The 9,848-nt window shown below is 36.1% G+C and overlaps 1 protein-coding gene across 1 annotated transcript in view; it reads left to right on the top strand.

Annotated features, from left to right (window-relative positions):
* The first annotated feature begins 9,666 nt into the window (after window positions 1–9,666).
* ccdc33 (coiled-coil domain containing 33) overlaps window positions 9,667–9,848 on the top strand; it is a 43,691-nt gene continuing 43,509 nt past the window's right edge. Inside the window, exon 1 of the mRNA XM_087310757.1 lies at window positions 9,667–9,809. The gene's annotated coding sequence lies outside the window, so the exon portion shown is untranslated. The remainder of the gene's footprint in view (window positions 9,810–9,848) is intronic.

The raw sequence follows: 9,848 nt of genomic DNA, 5'->3' as shown, positions 1-9,848 counted from the left end.
GTTTCCTTATCCAAGAGCGAAAATGAAAGTGATCCATTATCTCTCATTCTCACGCAGTAGATGCTCTGTTTAACACTTTTCTGTTAAAAAAACTGTTAACTGTTGGCTTGTGAAATGCTAATTTTTTCCACTTAGACTTACTTTGCGTCCTGTTAATAGTGAATGCGCTCTTGGCGCAGCTGACTCTTAAAGGGAATGGGAGATGAGACTGTAATTGGTTTATTCTTAAAACACACCTATAACTCATTAAGAAAATAAACTCAACCCTTTTAGACCATGCACCAAAGCGCAAGGCAGATTTCCCGTCCTTAAATTAGCAAAAACGCGTCCTGACATGCCCTGAAAGCATTTGCGCCCTGCGTTTTGTGCTTTGCGCAAGGACCGTCAAAATAGAGCCCATAGTGTTGAAATCAGAATTATTAGCCCCTCTGATTTTTGTAGGTTTTGTAGGATTTGATGTTTACCTATTCAGACAGAATGCCTGAGCATAGACCTCGAGAATTTCAAAGATAGCCGTCGAGTGAAATGACTTGCCTTAAAGGGATTTTGTTATACTTCAGCAGGTGTTTAAGTGGGACATGCACTGCATTCTTTTGAACGTGCACAATATACTGACACTGAAGAGAATAAACTGTTGAATAAAGTCATTATTTTTTAAATAATTTTCTATTCTTGCAGCTTTTGAATATGGTCTGCTGTGAGGATGGTATTTGGTATTTTTTTTTATTTTGAATCAGTCAGGAATTTACGGAGGATGAGGGAGCTCTCCGGTCTCACCTAATATAACCTAATTTGTGTTTCAAAGACAAACTACGGTCTCTGAAGTTTGGAATGACACCTTAGGATTGAGTAATTAATGACATCATTTTCAAGTTCAAATAAAACCTTATTGGTTACTTTTGAAATAGGGGATGGGCTGCCTGTTATGGCCCTCCCTTTTTTCCTCTTTCAGTGGAAATGATCTCAACACTAAAAATAGCACTGCATGTTTCAAGACGCTTCAGGGGATTTTTAAAATAGTATCATACAGCCTCTTTAAACTGAATGTGCATGTTCAGAGTCTCCTCTGGTTATGTCAAGGTATTTTTCATGTCTAAATCTCATTTTTGGTTTTCCTGTGTTCGCTCAGTTGAGTTTAAATAGCTTAAGGGGAGTCTACTGTCCTTCAACAAAAACTGATGTCCTTGACAGACACACGCACCCACACACACACTCAAACATGCTCTCTTTGCTGACAAGACATTACTAAGATCAGGCCAGTCCAGCCCTTTCGGGAATCAATTTATTTAATTCAGAAAGTGCTGTATGACGCATCCAGGGCAAACAGTGGAATGTAGATGATTTAAGCAAGTGATAATGATGTTTTAGAGGATTAGATTGGAATTAGGATCAGTCATTGAAGCTCATATGTGCACAGTCACATCTAATAAACATTATTTCACTAAACAAATTGGATTATTAGCACTGATCCGCTTTAAAGAGAGGTCATAGCGCAGCAAATATTTCAATTATATCCTGTACATATATTTAATATATCCCTAAAATATTGTAATACTGTATAATATAGTTACAAAATGTTTAGTTATCTTGTGTATTATAATATACACATGTAATATACACACACATGTTGTTTAATATTACTATAATATTTCAGTTTATGTTTTTTTTTTTTTTTAATAGGTGTGTGTACACAATAAAACAATTCTACAATTAAAGTTATCAATTACATAAAAATATTATTTCATAATGAATGTTTGATATGTATAATTCATAATTATAATTTAATTTGTATTATTATTTATAATTCATTACTACAATATAAAACATCAATTGTTGCAAATTTATACCAAAATTAAATAAAAATTCCATATACATCAGTATTCACAGCTTTTGCTCAATGCTTTGTTGATGCACCTTTAGCAGCAATTACAGCCTCAAGTCTTTTTGAATATGATGCCACAAGCTTGGCACATCTGTCTTGGGAATTTTTTTGCCCATTCTTTTTTGCTGTACCTCTCAAGCTCTATCAGGTTGGATGGGAAGCGACAGTCTACAGCTTTTTTTAGATCTCTACAGAAATGTTCAATAGGAATTGGGTCTGGGCCCTGGTTAGGCCACTCAAGGACATTTACCAAGTTGTCAAGCCACTCCATTGATATTTTGGAGGGTGTACTTTGGGTCATTGTCCTGCTGGAAAATGAACCGTCACCCCAGTCTGAGGTCAAAAGCACTCTGAAGCAGGTTTTCATTAGGAATCTCTCTGTACATTGCTGCATTCATCTTTCCCTCTATCCTGACTAGTCTTCCAGTTCCTGCTGCTGAAAAACATCCCCACAGCATGATGCTGCCACCACCATGCTTCACTGTAGGGATGGTATTAGCCTGGTGATGAGCGGTGCCTGGTTTTCTCCAGATGTAATGCCTGACATTCACTCCAAAGAGTTAAATTTTAGTCTCATCAGACCAGAGAATTTTGTTTCTTATGGTCTAAAAGTCCTTCAGAAGCCTTTTGGCAAATTTCAGGCGGGTAGTGGCTTCCATCTGGCCATTCTACCATACAGGCCCGATTGGTGGATTGCTGCACAGATGGTTGTCCTTCTGTAAGGTTCTCCTCTCTCCACAGAATAACGATCTGATATAGACAGGTGTATGCCTTTCAAATCATGTCCAATCAACTGTAGTTACCACAGGTGGACTCCAGTTAGCTGATGTAACATCTCAAGAATGATCAGTGAAAACAGAATGTACCTGAGCTCAATTCAGAGCTTCACAGTGAAGGCGGTGAATACTTATGTACATGTGATTTTGCAGCTTTTTTATTTTTAATAAATTTGCAACAATTTCAAAAACTCTTTTTGCACATTGTCATTATGGGGTATTGCGTGTAGATTTTTTTTTAGAAAAAATTTTTTTAATCCATTTAAGAATAAGGCTATAACTTTTCAATTCAATTCAGCTTTATTTGTATAGCACTTTTACAATGTGGATTGAGTCAAAGCATCTTCACATAAATGGTCATTTAAACATTCAAAATGTAGAAAACTGAAGTGCTATAAATACTTTCCGGATGCACTGTATTTACATTGATACAAAAATTGTATATACTTTATATCACTAATGCTGTTTATTTGTTGACTCTCTGAATAGGTGAGATGAACTTTGCAAGCTCTGTAGATTAAAGATGTTGATCTCTGCTTCCTGTTAAAGGAAGCGGATGAGGATCTGACCGATGCATAAAAAATTCATTTGGCTTTCAGATTCTACACACACACATAGAAAAAAAAGGAAACACACTTGTATTCAGCTCTCGCCAGGCAAGGGGTGTGATTCTTTATATTGAACATTAATATGAATGAGACACTTCGGAACAGATTGCTTTCCCGAGGAGTCTCATTTCCCTCTGCTCGCACGGGCATTGATGGCACTTTTATTTATGCAGGCAAATAAATTTGTGTATTTGTTGCTTTTATTCCCTACTAGTCGACTTGAAGGTGATCATAGTTGTCTGTATGCGTGGCAAGTTTAGTTTCTCATATGATTTCAGAAGAGACGGATGTACAACAAAAGTCGGATGTATTTTTATGATGCTTTTTCTTTAAGAAGCTCAAAAACAGCAGGCGTTTGAATCAACCCTTTCTTTTTTTCTTTCTTTCACACACACTCTTCTTAGTCACACACACACACACACACACACACCCACACACACACACACACATCATCTGTACCTCCATTAACACATCCAGACTCCTGTCACCAGGAGGCCGAGAGTCGACAGGGAAAGTGTGAGAGAGCCAAATTGCAGGGCATTTTAAAATCAAAAGGTCTTCCAGTCCAGACTGACAAAGAATGAACGGCTGAATGAAACCTAATTCAGCTGACAGTGATGCCGAAAATATGGATGAAACGGCCGAATTCAATCCTCAAAATTAACATTTTCTCTATACAGTGGCTTTTAAAGATTTTTAAAGAGAAAGTTTCTTTAGGTCTGGTTGGAGCATTTTTAGCTTAGCTTAGCATAGATCTGCCAGCTTTCTTGTATACTGGTTCAAATAGATCCAGTTAAGGATCTCAGTATACGATTAAACAAAGTAAATATGTTCTAATTAATTTTTTACAAATGTGTCCATGATTGTAAGGCGCTATCTCTGTGCAAACAAGTGGTCATGTTGGTTATATTGATGATTTTCAGGTGTTGTATAACATCATAGCAACTGCTGCAACCATAGCAGTAGCAGAAGTTTCTTCAATATTACGCCGCTGTGTTTTTCTAATATATTTAAATAGAAAATAGTAATAGTCTAGCTTAAAGTGCATAAATTCTATCCAAACAGATTACAAAAGTAGATTTTCATCATAGGAGCTCTTAATATAGGAACATGATTGATGGTCAGTTGACATTTTTCACCAAGATCCTAATAGTCTAATCCGTTTCAATGATCTTTGCTAAGCTAAGCTAAAAGTCAAAATTAAGTGATACCAAATTTATTTATTGCACAAATTATGTAATCTATTATTTAATCTTAAAAAGTGAACATTTTCATGCATTTTGGCCATTCCTTTAGACAACACTGACATTTTGGGGACTTTTGAAAGTGTCAGATACCAAAGCCATCTACATGTAAACTATAAATAAAAATAAAAAAAACTGAAACTATGAAAATGATGTCATCATGGATATGAGTATTTCATGTTTAGTCCATTACCCTTTTATTCCACAACACATTGAGACAAGCAAAATCACGATGTACTGGAAAATTCTCATTTTTTTCCTCTTGAAACTGTCCTGAAATTAAAAAATAATTTAGGTCGGTGTACGATTTTGTCCTTTGGAAACCAACCAGATCCTCGGAAAATGGCTAACAAAATGAAAAAAAGACTGTCGAATGAATAAACGTTGGGGGGGGGTTATGATATTTTTTTAAAGATTCTAAGGGCAAAGGCATTTAAAATAATCAAGTGCACAGATACATCCAGCCTGCAAGTAAACGTAGCTATTTTACATTTTGTCAGTTTAGTGGCTAATTACGTAACAAATTCATTTAGTCATACGAAAATGTACAGTTTTTAAAAAGGAGGTGTGGCTTTTAACACCGCCCCTAGACCCAACCATCATTGGGGAATGAGCGAATAGTACTAAATTGTACAAATGAGATCGTTCGAACTCATTACGAATTAGCCAATAAATCACAAAGTTACGAATTAACGTGAGATATCATTGGATACATCATAACACGCATGTATACATATAAAAGAAGAGTACATTTTGATTTCATTCCAACTTCAAAAGTAACAAAGGTATGTCAGCTAATGACTTTAGTGTTTAGACAGAACTACATGCTTGTCCAAGGATGTCATTTTTAATTGGTTTAAAGCAGTCAATGTGCAAAATAGACACTTTATTATATTAAATGTATTTTGCTTCTGTTGTTTTTATACTAAATATGCTGCAAATGATATTTAACTATTAAGATTTTTATTTTTTTTTTTAAAAAGGATGAGGTTAACCAAAAAGGATATAAAACGGACATGCAAAAATCTATAAATGAAGCAGAGAAGACAGAAAGTGTCTCGTGGTGTAGACTCAGGAGACGTCCCCTCGTTCTGAGGGTAATTGAGCTCCGTGTGGCGGCAGACTCGCTCCTGTCAGTCTTCTCAAGCCCCATTTGCTGTCTTTAGTAGGTTGTGTGCTGAATACTGATGCAGGGATAAAAAAGACAGCATAGATCCTATACGGCACATTGCAATCACTGACCAATCTGGTGTCGCAGGCCTCTCACCCCGTCTGTCAGTCCATCTCATGTACAGGTCTGTTCAGTTTTCAAGCCTGAGGTGGAGAGAATGTGAAATGAAGGATTTCTAAACGGTGTTTCAGAGCACACAGCTGCAAGGACACAGTGAATAATTCATCAGGAATTAAAGCAGGCGCTTTGGAAGAGTAATATTTACCTTATTAGATCTTGCTTAGTGCGTTTAATATTTTAAGCCTGAGAGGAAAGTCTGGAAAAAACACACATTTGTGCTAATTTAACATATGAAATTAGTTATATACAATGAATTATTCCTAGATAAAAACTGCTTTGTTTATTAATAATACTAATATAATAAAATAATATATATAAAAATAATAATAATAATAATTGCTTCCGGCAGGCGCTTCAGGCTCCCCCGGACAAACTAGCAAACTGAGGAACAGCTTTTTCCCCATCAGAACTGTCTCCTTTCTGAACTCTGCCCCATACTGACTCTTTTGCCCCCCCCAATACCCCCCACACTCCTCTAACTTTTACTCCTCACAATCACAGCACTGTTTAACATTTCCGCATTTAAAATTTACAAATATTCATTGCACTACATTGCACTCATTCACTTATTTTAACTGTACACACCCACTGCACATGTACATTTCTAATTACACACCCACTGTACATATACATTTGTAATTATGTTTATCCATCTGCACACTTCTGATTATTAATAGCAACCTGTACATATATTATTGTATTGTAAATCTCTGTTCATAGCTAATACAATCTGTATAAAATGTTCATGGTACATCCATCTGTAAACATCACCATTGTTTTTTCAATAACTGCACTTTATTACTTATACCTGTATGCCGCACTTGCTGCTATTGCACTGCTGGTTAGACCTAAACTGCATTTTGTTGCCTTGTACTTCTACATGTGTATTGACAATAAAGTTAAATCTAATCTAATCTAATCTAATCTCTGCCATTGACAGTGGTTAAGCTCAAATGCATCAAATGAGAAGTGTCTTGAAGGGGGCGGGGCATGTCAGATACTGGAGAGCATTTTTTAGTCATGATTTAATGAGAAACAAATTATGAAGGTGCAGGCCCAGAGACCCAACTGTACTCTCAGACCTGCACTTCCAGACCTATCATTAGGATTAGGATCACGTGTCCGATGTTGCTACTTGCTAGAAGCTGCCACTATGTCCTCGCTGCAGTCTGTAATCATGATGACGCTCACAAAGGTAATGCCCATACTACTGTGACAGTTGGGTTTAGGGTATAGGGAGGTGTAGGCGATCATCCATGATGCAGTGCGGTGGTTCTCAACCACCAGGCCACTGACATTTACCAGTCCCTGGATCAATTGGTACCAGGCCACAAAAGAAATTATGAATTATTTCCGTTTTATTTATTATTTGAGTCTAAACAATATTTTATTTTAAAAAGTCATTTATTTTGAAAAATGATGGTATTCTCTCGCTTACATCTTGGTCATCTGAGTGCTCAAATTTAACCCACACGCAGCAAAATGAGTATCAGACGTCTTTGGCCTGTTTCTTTGCTAAGGGGAAAAAGTTCACTAACTGCCAAGGAAAGGATCTGCAACCCAGCTGTCAACAAATCAGGTGAATTCACCATGGCTGTGCAAGGAGATCAACTAAGGGTCATCCTAAATGGCTGCCGCCTTTTAGGGGTCATTCGCATATCACGTTTTTTCTAGAGATCACACAAGTTGTTTCCAATGGAGGTGTGCTCGCACTTCCCAGACCAGACGCACCCAGTTGAATGAATCCTGGGAGCTATGGATTCTATGAATCCTGCTATGGCAACACTAAGAATTAAGAGTAAAATAAGCCTCATTTTTGTATTTTCATTTACTTATTCATTGTTTATGTTTAATTATTATTTAAAGAAGGTTTTTCCTCCCCTTTGGTTTATTTTTCAGCTGGTTAAGTGTTTGTGTGCTTCAAAAATTCTTTGCTGCACTCTGGTGGGCTTTGGTCTATGATGTTGCCATAGAAATGGAATAATTTAGATTAATATGCATTGTTTTTTTAATGAAAGTCATTTAAGGAAATGAAAAACTAAACAACAGCAATTATTGCCTCAATTTTCAATGATTATTTTTTCTTCAGAAACAAAGCTGTTGCGGTTATGAACTAATTGCATATTGTTACCGTATGGCTGTTTGTCGATGGGTTGCTCTTTGTCTCATGAGAAAGATGAGTCTCTAGTGCTGATAAACAGACTCTTTTCGAAATGATTGGCAGACACACGTAAATGCTCAACCCACACTCAAAGCATTATGGTAATTTTTATTGCATTTAACATGCCCCTATTATGCTCTTTTGAATATAAGCTTTCATGCAGTGTGTAATGTAGCCGTTTGTGAATCTAAAAGCTCAGCAAAGTTTGAAAGATCAAAGTGCGCAATAATTAAAAGTTGTTTTATTTTAATGATGTAAGAGCATATGGTTTAAATACATAGTTTCACTAACGGAAAATCCAAGCTTACTTTTCCATAATTAATGATGAGGAAAATGCTTGTCAAAGTCAAATTAAAAAAGCTTTTAAAGACATTTATATGACAATTATAAAATAAAATACACTACACTGCTAGTTTGTTTTTTCCACTTTTTAATGCATTCCACCAATCTCTGGGCAAAGACTATAGAATACACAAGACATGTCACGTGTATAGCTTTGAATGGGGAAAAGTTAAACGGTCAATATCTCGAATGAAGCCCCGCCTACTAGTACAGGAGCCAATCTGCGATCGCTATAGATTGACATTTCTCCAGGGAAAAAACTCAGACAGTGGGTCCGTTCTTGTACGTGGATTACTCAGTTAGGGTTTTTTAGGATTTGGGTATTGACGATTTGACACGATCCAGGATTGTTTCGTTCCCCAAAACTGATCCGAGAGTTGTTGTCATAGTGACAGGTCTAGCAGCTCAAATCTGGTCAGGAGCAGGCTTATTTCATATAAACAGGATTAGATCGGGTCAGTTTAAGCAAAGAAAATACTGAAAGTATGTACCGAACTCTGATATTTTCTTACAGTAGTAGTTATATACACTTGGGAAAATAGTAAATATTTTTAACTATATATATATATATATATATATATATATATATATATATATATATATATATATATATATATATAATACATTTATGCAGTAATGAACATGTTATGACAGTTAATATGACGGTGATTTGATGCTTCACAAAAGTTGCAGACGCCTTTACCAGTATCAAAATGCTTTTGTAAACATCCAGTTATTCTTTACTCTGATTAAAAAATCACTACAATACTACTATGGCTACTATAATATAAAAAAAACTGCTCTAACTGTAAAACTAAAGAAACTGCTCTTGACACATGAAAGGGCCAAGCATGCAGCCTGCAACAAGGTGTAAAGTTATTGCGTATCATATTTAACAAACCATTTACCGCAAATTTTATGTAGTTTAGCTCACATAGATAATTGAATATTAATCTGATGATGTCATTACGCTGCTGTGCCATCAGCCAATCGCTGCAGTGCTGATCCTGATTTCGAGGATGGATAGATCAGCCCTGAACAACACATGCAGTGATCTCAGAACAGTTCATCCAGACATTTTAATCTGATTCGTGAACTTGTTTGAAAAACCAAACTAACCAGAGATCGGTTATCAAGATTAAAATATCCAGGATCTGCTAAACCATTTTAGACCATTATAGTGAGCTATGAAGAACAGACCCCAGATGTGTGCTTTTACGACAGTTTATGTGACCAACAAACATGCTGGAATACCAACGAATTTTTGCTTCACAGATATAAGAAATATATCCACATAAAGCTTGAAATCTGTACTTTTAAATGAAGCAAGTGTATTTAAAAAAAAACATTTTTTTTTGTTTTAGTAATCTGAAAAATGAGATACAGTCCATCCTGTCAAACACACATCACATGACAGCAACTACTCAAACGCCCACAGACTTGTAAACAAAGAGTTGCTGTCATTTCTGAAGAAGATTCATCATCAAGACCAAGTTATAAATGAGGTTGGTGTCGTGATCTCGTTTCTTTTGAGTGGACATGCG

Source organism: Danio rerio, chromosome 25 (genome assembly GCF_052040795.2).
Source record: "Danio rerio strain M-AB ecotype USA chromosome 25, GRCz13ab, whole genome shotgun sequence".
NCBI lineage: Eukaryota > Metazoa > Chordata > Actinopteri > Cypriniformes > Danionidae > Danio > Danio rerio.
Note: the sequence above shows the minus strand (reverse complement) of the source record. Positions and strands in the feature narration are given on the sequence as shown.